General features: G+C 33.4%; 1 protein-coding gene across 1 annotated transcript in view; it reads left to right on the top strand.

Annotated features, from left to right (window-relative positions):
• The first annotated feature begins 290 nt into the window (after window positions 1-290).
• wgn (wengen) overlaps window positions 291-10,008 on the top strand; it is a 149,305-nt gene continuing 139,587 nt past the window's right edge. The window contains exons 1-2 of the mRNA XM_067784143.1: window positions 291-615; window positions 707-1,038. The gene's annotated coding sequence lies outside the window, so the exon portion shown is untranslated. The remainder of the gene's footprint in view (window positions 616-706; window positions 1,039-10,008) is intronic.

Below are 10,008 nucleotides of genomic sequence, written 5' to 3'. Positions count from 1 at the left end.
TGTGCCTGATATGTTTTGAAACAGGAAGTTATGCTTAAGTTATGTTTATAAGTTTTTATTTACAAATGTGTAAACTAAAATATAAAAAAATTTAATGAATTAACCAAAAAATTTCTGGCCTTTTTTAGCTTCTTTTTTCTAAATTTAGCCTTTTCTAACCTTTTTTTTTTTGCCAATCTAGCTTCTTTTTTTTGCATCACATGGCAACACTGCTACGAACATCGACATCAAGTCACCAGCAAACGATCATTAAAGCATTGCGATTGTTTTATTCGTTTGACTTTAAACATCGCTTGCACGGTGCATAGCGATTCAGTCTCAACGTAAACTCGACGAAAAAAGCATTCGAATCGAATTGAGCGCGCTAGGTTTCTAACGCGTCGGTGGAAAAAGATATGAAACTAAAAAAAAATTTGTAAAATAGAAAATTTGCGCAAACCGTTTGTTTTTTCTTTCTTTATAATTTAATGTAGTAGAACTTACGTCAGAAGAAATAATAATAACAATTAAAAAACTGCAAAATATCACGAAAGCGCGTTTTTAGTTCGTTTTAAAAGAAATGCTCTTCGGAAAATGCATAAAATACCTATAAAAGTATTTTGAAAACAAAAAAAAGTAATAATAAAAATAGTTTTCTTTTAGTGTTTTTAAAAGGTGTTCTGTTGACCGTTACGCTATTAATTTTATATTTAATATTATGTGTTAGTGTTTTGAGAAGAAAAAACGACTTCATTGGCTGAAATTTGATTTAAAGTAAAATTTAAACAAATTTATAGATATGCATACATACATACATGGATATGTTTGTAAATGAAAGTATGGAAAAATTTTGTAAAATAATTGCATATCAAGTTTTTGTGTTGAAAAACGAAAATATATTTACGCATACATAAATATGTACTTTTGTATGCACTATAAAAGGATTAACATTTAAGCAGCATTGTACAGTTCACAAATACTAAGCGCGAGAAACTACAAAGGAAAACTGAAGGATGTATAGAAAAGTTGGGTTCCTGACCATATAACAGTCCAAAAACGGTAAGTTTTGTTAAAAAATTATGAATAATCATACATTTCTTAAAATTAATATATACAGCAAAATTTCGTCAATTAAACTTTGTTTTTTTATTTCAATAATTTAAGAAAAAATTTCTATGAATCAGAGTTAGCCATCATTCATATACATTTTTATTTAGATAATTCTTCGAATGAAAATCTATCTTAAAGAAATTATTAAAAAAAAGTTATTCATGAATAAATTATTTTTGAATAATTTTCCAATAGAAAATTGGTTTCAAAAACTCATAGCTTCCTCATTTACATAAATTTGAAGGAAAAAATTCTTGTTTATTTATTATTCAAATAACGAACAAAATAATTTTTTCGTCACTTAAATAAAATTTCTTTAAATTAAAAAGCCAACTTTACTTGTAAATAACCGACAAAAAAATAATATATCTTTAATTCGTTATTGGAATAAATTTGGCCCAACTCTGGTATGAACTTCTGTAACTGAAACTATGCAGACCCATATCAAAAGCGTTTTCGAAATATCGAGAAATTTTTAAGAAAATGTCGATCTTTTTAATCAGAGTTTAATAACTTTTTTGAGTATGCAATTCTGTAGCCCATTCAATTTTAGTCTGTCAAATTATAAGTTATTAGTCTCTCAACTCAATATTCGCTCTGATTTTTACAATTTTTTTCGAAAGGTGTTTCACATTTTCTTAATAATAATGCGCACTTTGTATGGAAGCAAATCTGAAACTCCCTTTGGAAGAAATTGTTAAAAATCAGTACGAATTCTGCATGCATTATATAGTTAATACGATACATTATAAAGTTAATACGATACACGAGATTTTCTCTCGAATACTTCAATTTCCATATAAGCATCTCTTTAGACTGCTCGTGATGACGAACCAGAAATCAGGATTGGTGTGATGACAAACTAATGTGATTTTTGTTCATCGGGAGTAGTTAGTTAACAGTGTTGACAGGAGCGTTTCTCCATTGGATTCTAGACTAACTTTTGTTTCGAAGTTAACGTTGGTTCTCGAGAGACGAAGTTCTTTTCAAACTTATATCGTCAGCAGTGACGTGGTTGCCAAGGTGAAGGAGAAAATACTTCGTAAAGAGCTCGTTCACTGCAGGACCCACTTTTTTCATCTAGCATTAGGACCAATGATATTTAAACAACATCAATAGCACGTTGTAATATATTGTTTTTGAGTGAGAGAGAACCGTATATCTCTGAATTTTATTGAATGACGGCCTATTTCAGCATGCGTTTGAAGCGTTACTTATCCACCTCAGAATTTGCTTTCAAGCGTCCTCTTTCAGAATAAATACAATACATTTTTGAAACAAATTCTGAGATAACAATTGGGCGTTTTCAAACATGTTGTCGATATAGGGAGATACACCACTGTTTGTTGCGATTCCTTAATGCCGTAACAAACTACCTAATAAATAATACCCTGCGTCTTAAGCGCAACTGTGTATATAAATATTAGCACTATGAATACAAAGGCCGCCCTGTTACTGGATACAAAGCATTAAAAGCAAATTTTTATTATAAAAAGCGTTTATAGTTTAGTTCTCGTCTCCAGTACGCATGAAAATTTGCCTGCCAATGTGATTGTGTGTATGAGTTGTTTTTGTTTTACTATATCCATATTTTGTATGAATAAAATAATTTATTTGCGCTATTATTTAAAACTGTTTCGGAAACTGAAGCGGCGAACAATTTGCAAAAATATAGAAGTCTATACTCATGTACTTGGTGTGTTTGCCAAAAAAAAAAATAAATTAACAGTTTATATAAGGCTTATTTCATTCCATCAAAGGTTTTAGTGCTATAACGCCATGAAATTTGGAAGTTTTGTTTGTCGTATGTGATGTGTTCGGCACCGGAACACGAGAGACTTCCCACCGAGTTGTTAAAACAGGAAGGCATTTTCAGTTCAAATTAAACTTTTTTCAAGTCCAATGAAGCTTTTTTCAAATAAATTAGATGATTTTCGATTCAAATGAAACTTTTATCATCAAAATGAGATTAAATGCAATTTTTTCATATCAAATGAAATCGTGCGAAAGACTTATCAATGCGGCTTCAGACATGGTTAATTCCTTAGCAACCAACTTAGCTGGAGAAGGCTCATGATTTGTCGACTTCAAATCAACTTTTGACAGCGCGAAAAGGAGTTTCTAGTATGCTGCTATGTCTGAGTTTGAGTTTCGGATTGGGTTGAGCCATTCTTAACCAAATAAGGCTTCAGATGGTACAATTTTCTATAAGATCGTGCACCTGCTAGCGAATGTTTATCATTTCAATATCATCGGCCTAACAAAGGTGGCGTTAGCTCAAGATAGAGGCGAAAAAACGGATTTTTCAGTAAACGATGACAAGACAAAATACCAGCTGTTATAAAAGACAAATGATTTTGTTTTTGCCGAGTTGTTGATAGGCGGAGGTTTGTTAAGCGTTGAGATCTAAAACTGCTCAGCTACAGAATAAATATCATCAGCTGAGTATTATACATAACAGTAGGAAATAATACATATACTACATTGTTAAATAAGTGAACATTTTATATAAAGATTTTTTTTTGTTGTGAGTTAAGATAGGATAGGACAGTTTTATTTATGGTAAAAAGTGAGTCTGTTATATCAAACGAGTTCGAATGAGAGTTAAAATCATGACACAAACACCGAAAAGGTTCATTTAATTCGAAATTAGTTCTGCACTGCCACAAAAGAAGAGGTTTATAATGTCTTGACGCTCGTGATGGGACATTGAAGTTTACTTCGTTCAAAAGAAAGGGGCTAGAAATCAGTCCATTCAGTAGTTTAGCCATGAATAATACGCCTAGCATATCTCTACGACTTGAGGGAGTTGGAAGATTGATGAGCTTTAACCGACTAGTATAAGGTGGAAGATTATACCCAGAGTACCAATGAAAATTCCTTAAAGAAAAAAGTAAAAATTGCATCTGTATTGACTCTAGTCGATCTGCATGAACTTGATATCGCGGATTCCAAACTATTGATCCGTATTCTAGTATCGGTCTAACTAATGTGGTAAAAAGGGCTTTAGTTACATAAGGGTCACTAATTTCTTTAGACCATCGTTTCACGAATGATAGAACACCTCTCGCAATTGAAACTGTGAAAAACTTCGTCTAACTGGGAACCAGCATTTACAGCCAAAACAATATCAGCCAAGAAATCCAGCGCAGATTAGCTTTTGCCAATAAATGCTTCTTTGCACCGAGAAGGAAACTGGAACGTAGAGTCCTCTCCCAACGAACACAAATAAGGCTCTACTCCCTCATATACCCGTGCTGATGGATGGCAGTCAAGTTCACAGAAAGATTTATGTTCCTTTCCTTGATACCAATGGCGGATGTAGCATGAGATTTAATGAGTAGATGAATGAGCTTTACGCAGATATAAAGAATGTGCAACAAATAAAAACCCGAAGGTGACGCCAATTGGGAGTAAAAAAGGAGATCAATTATTTTTCCACCCAGTCGCTGACTGCTCCCAATTGGCGTCAGCTAAAGCGAAGCAGCGATAAAGGCCGTAACTTGCTACGCAGCGGCAAAAGTCACAAATTAATGATAATGCTGATTTTAGAACAATTTAATCCTCTAGCCATATACATTAAACTAACATAACACTGAAGATGACACAACGCCTATACTTGGTTGTCTCAAAAGCAAAATTTACAAGGCGTGACGGAATAATTCTTAGTCTTACTTTGTGGGAAAAATTTACCTACAATGGATACATTATGCTATTGTATTCGGACTTAAAAAAAAAAACTAAACAGAAGGGCCCTTAGGAGAGAGTTGTTGGGTCAAAGTTACTCCTTGTGAGATTTCAAACTACAGGCGGCCATATCAAAAACAACTCTTTCATACTGAGTTAGAAACATTCCGCCTCAAAAATTGTGTTGCTTTGTCCTATAACTTTGTCCTATATTCTTGTTAAAAGATTTATAGATTACAGCGCTGCGGCTATTTTCCGCATTTCTCTCATTTTTGCAGGGTTTCTGCGCTGTATATACATAAATATGCGCGGGCTCATATTAATAAATAGATACGTATGCTATAGCTACCTTTATACGGGGTATTCCATCCCATTTCGACCAATTTTGAACCCGACCCCTTTAGAATTGCCTGAAAGTTTTTCTTCTTTTTCTAGCTTACGAAAGACGTTTTTCAGAATTTTTTCAAATTTTTTCATCCAACTCAAAAAAAGTTATGAATTTTTAAAAAAAACACCGTTTTTGTTTTCAAAATGCTGTAACTTTTTCAAAAATTGACCGTTTGGGATCTTTTTTTTTTAAATTTGTTTTTAAATGTACTTTTCGGAAAAAATACAAAAAAAGTTTTAAAGTTTTTTTTTTGTAATTTTTCAGTTTTTCGAGATTTTTCGAATTTCGCCATATTTTTTTTTTTTTTTGTTTCTCATAAAAAACCAATCAATTCTGCAATCATCCCCACTAATCCCGGAGTGGGCCGATTTTTTTTTTTTTTTTTATTTAATTGAAGAAAAAAACTTGAAAAATTTTTTTGTATTTTTTCCGAAAAGTACATCTAAAAACAAATTAAAAAAAAAAAGATCCCAAACGGTAAATTTTTGAAAAAGTTATCGCATTTTGAAAACAAAAACGGTGTCCAACTCAAAATAAGTTATGAATTTAAAAAAAAAACGGTGTTTTTTTCAAAATGCTATAACTTTTTCAAAAATTGACCGTTTGGGATCTTTTTTTTTTTTAAATTTGTTTTTAAATGTACTTTTGGGAAAAAATACAAAAAAATTTTTAAAGTTTTTTTTGCAATTAAATAAAAAAAAAATAAAATAATAATCGGCCCACTCCGGGATTAGTGGGGATGATTGCAGAATTGATTGATGTTTTTTATGAGAAAAAAATAAAAATAAAAATGGCAAAATTCGAAAAATCTCGAAAAACTGAAAAATTACAAACAAAAAAACTTTAAAAATTTTTTTGTATTTTTTCCGAAAAGTACATTTAAAAACAAATTAAAAAAAAGATCCCAAACGGTCAATTTTTGAAAAAGTTATAGCATTTTGAAAACAAAAACGGTGTTTTTTTTTTAAATTCATAACTTTGTTGGATGAAAAAATTCTGAAAAACGTCTTTCATAAGCTAGAAAAAGAAGAAAAACTTTCAGCCAATTCTAAAGGGGTCGGGTTCAAAATTGGTCGAAATGGGATGGAATACCCCATATATATTTGTATGTAGACACTTATAATGGCATTTCCACAATCACTTTATCACTTGGTCGCTTGGCTGTCAAGCAAAGTTGAAAATAGTCAGTCAACCGGCCGGTCATCAGACAACTAAACAAGCGCAGGCCAACATTCAGGCCGCTCTATATACGACATCATGGCTGCCAATTATGTGATGTGATGATGACGATGGCCGCTGCCGCTGTCATTGTACCAATTCAATTGTAGAGCAAAGTGAAAATAAATTATTGTTTTTGAGTACATAGTAGGGGCGATTTTAGGCAAAAAATCAAGCATTATTATTAAACATTTGTAAACTTGTATATAGTACATATACATATGTATTTACGAATTCTCGGGTTGTTGGGGTTGTTTATTTAAGTGCGTTAAATAATGTTTGGCCTCAGGGCAGTAAATAAGGGCGAGCGAGCGCGCAAAGCGGATGGTTCATTATGACATTTCGTTATCTACATCAGTGCTTTGATATGAAATGGTATGAAATTAAATTTAATTTAATAAAAATAAGTGAAAAATTAAACATTCTTACGGCTAGCGCGCATGTACACAGTAATGAAATATCAGAACGCGATGTGATACACCGACGCGCGCACTTACACATTTTAGGCGCGCACTCCTACACTGAAGCGCATACGCATACACATAGGCGCGCCCTCATGCGCAACAGCACGCACATTAAAATTGTATACTTTTGTATTTATAACTGTACGAAAAATTCAAAAAAGCAAGGCGCGCGTCTTCTTCTCTTTAAATAAAAATAATAATAATAATTCTTATATGAATACGCGTCTGCCGCCACCGTACGCCACCAGTGCCGCGATCCAGAATCAAAGCGCAGTTTAGCTTGTAGTTTGTTATTATGAATGCAATGTGGGTAAATTTACTATGTGTATATAAGCGCACTAATAAATATTCTACTACTGCATATTTATATACACATTTTTAGTAAATACTGCGGAAACAATTCCACTTGCAGCATCCACATAAAATTGTACTCGTATTTAGGGGTTCGCGGCTCAACGCTTTCAAACAGTGAATGCCACTGTTGATGTTGCTGTTGCCGCGCAATGAAATCTACAAAATGATAATAACCAATATCAGCATAACAACATAACTTAAATAATTATTGTTGTAGTTGCCAAACGCGTCTTCAGTGGTACTTATTTTTTACATATTTCTATAAGTTGTTGCGGCCACCGTGAGTAATGGTAGCGTGCTTCCCAACCCCGAGCAAAGCCACATCAAAAATTTAGAAAAAAGTTTTTCAATTAAAAAAAGTTTGTCTAAGCGGGGTCGCCCCTTGGCAGCGATGTGGCAAACATTCAGGGTGTGTGTTCTGCCGTGAAAAGCTTCTCAGTGTAAATTCATCAGCCGTTCAGATACCGTTCGGAGTCGGCGCAAAACATTGGTCCCGCCAATTTGTAGGAAATATTTAAAGCACGTCGCAAATTTGAAGAAAAGCTTGGCCTATAATCCCTTCGGAGGTTATCGCGTCTTCTATTATTTTATTTTTCATATGTTGTATTTTAATTTAAATATTTTTTTAAAACTCTATGAATTTTTTTCATAATTATCACAGCGTCCTTGAAGAAATAAAGTAAGCGATTTTAAGAAAAAAAGCTAGGCGATTCGAAATAGTAGTTTTTCCTAAGTCGAGATCTCTCTTCGCCGGAGTAGCTTCATATATTCGAAAAATACGACATGGCCAGCGAAGCCTTTTGTTTGTTGGCTATGTTTATATCAGCGCATCACTCATCATTCAACTTCCTTCATATGCTCCCGAAAACCCTCTTTGAGTCCTAGCGTGATTTTTGTTCCTAAAGTGAGGACTTAACTATTTTATTGCCTACTCACTCCAAAATATTTCTTTTTGACACGAGTGATTCTCCCCTTGATTAAACAGCTCTTCCCGTAGCCCGTTTTTCGGCGTGTTATTTGATGGCCGGGATATTGCATTCTTATATCGCCATTGTCGGGTGGTTGACATATATTCCGTCCCAATTATGATAAAGTTCCCTCCACAGGCCGCCATTTTTCTTCTGCATAAATGTGGCTCGATATTGAAACGTTACGTTATCTGCCATATTTTTGGGTAGAATTGTCGGGCATTATTTCTATCAGCCAGCATCTGAAACCTTTGCACTTTGTGGAAAAAGCGGATTGAGCAAGCCGCAAATAGTTACAATAACCGAGAGTCATATATGATACAATCGACTATTGAACGAACTCAATAATCATCTTTACTGGCCTCACGAGCATAATAATTTTGTAGGAAAAGAGATCATCGAAGGCTCGAGCATAAAAGGCCCTTGAAATATATAAAATATATTTACATAATAAATACAATAAAATATATTTTTATCGAAGCAGACAACTCTTTGCTTCCCCTTTGGCAGATTTGCCTAAGAAAATTAAAGACTAAACTATTTGCTATGAAGCTAACGTGATGATTGCTAGATCTCGAAACCCTTTTAGCAAAGCTTACAGCCTAATAAGGAAATATGCAGTATGGACGTGTACTTTGTTCTTTCGTCCATGTGAAGCCAGACCGGTCGATTTATCACTTCAATTGTAGATATTCAGATTTCTGCTAGCCACACATAAATGAAGTTCTCATGTTTACATGTAAGTGAAAGCAAATGGAATATCTGCTCGTAGTTCAAACATTTTCTCATTGAAATGCGGTATAAGGGACACACCTTAATATACAATACTATTTAAAAGTACTATGTAAATAAAATCACATAAAAAAAAGAAAATGAAAACTATTTTCCGTGAGTTTCAACGTCATTCAGTATTTGATTGACGTTTTGTATATGCAAATGCTGCAGTAAATGGCACTGATGGTTCGCTATTTCCCCTTCATTCAATGGACTTGTTGACTGATCGCATCGATCGTTGCTGATCTTTACTGAGCTTTTCTAACACAGATAGTGTCTTACAACTTCCTATATACATTTCTTGTTGTATGGAAGTACTATTTGTCTACTAATTTATATATGTATGTATGCACTCTAATGGTAAGAGTGCCTTACTCTATACACGAATATAATTTGGTTTTTGAAGAAAGTTAAATAACAGCACATTCACAATGATTTCTTGGACTCAGCCATCGACTTTGGTAGATAAGCGCGTCATATGTAAACGAATATCTCAACTTTTCTATGATTCTATGTAAATCAGTCCTAACTTCGCTAAATCCTTTCCTATCAGACCTCTGTGGCATAACTAAAAATGTACTTTGCCGATCACGTATGTATCTTTTTTTTGTAATGTACATTACAAAACTTATATTATTGTATTGTATTAGGTAGTACCGCGTCTTGTTTACTTTATACAAATTTATGTATATGATGCTTTTCACTCACCCCTTTTCTTTAAACCTAAAAATGGCATAAAATACCTACAACAAGTGTAGGAAGTAAGAAGTGCCCGACGCGCTGATGGAACATATGAATGGAATTTTCCCAGTACAATTTCTAAATAATTTAAATAAAATATATGCAAGAAGAAGAGAAGAGATAGAAATTAAAAAAAAACTTTGTTCAAGGCGAAATACTATTACCAATTCTATACTTTCATACACTCAGACCGTAACAGTAAGCCCTTACATTTTAAGTTATTTTGTGGAGCACTTTTATACTTTAGTCCATGAATGACCGTAAATAGTGAAGAAGGAAAGGTGTGAGCGATATCTGTTAGTCGATCGAAATGAAGATTAGTTTG

The sequence above is a fragment of the Eurosta solidaginis genome, chromosome 4 (genome assembly GCF_040869045.1).
Source record: "Eurosta solidaginis isolate ZX-2024a chromosome 4, ASM4086904v1, whole genome shotgun sequence".
Taxonomy (NCBI): Eukaryota; Metazoa; Arthropoda; class Insecta; order Diptera; family Tephritidae; genus Eurosta; species Eurosta solidaginis.
This window is presented reverse-complemented; position numbering and strand designations above follow the sequence as displayed.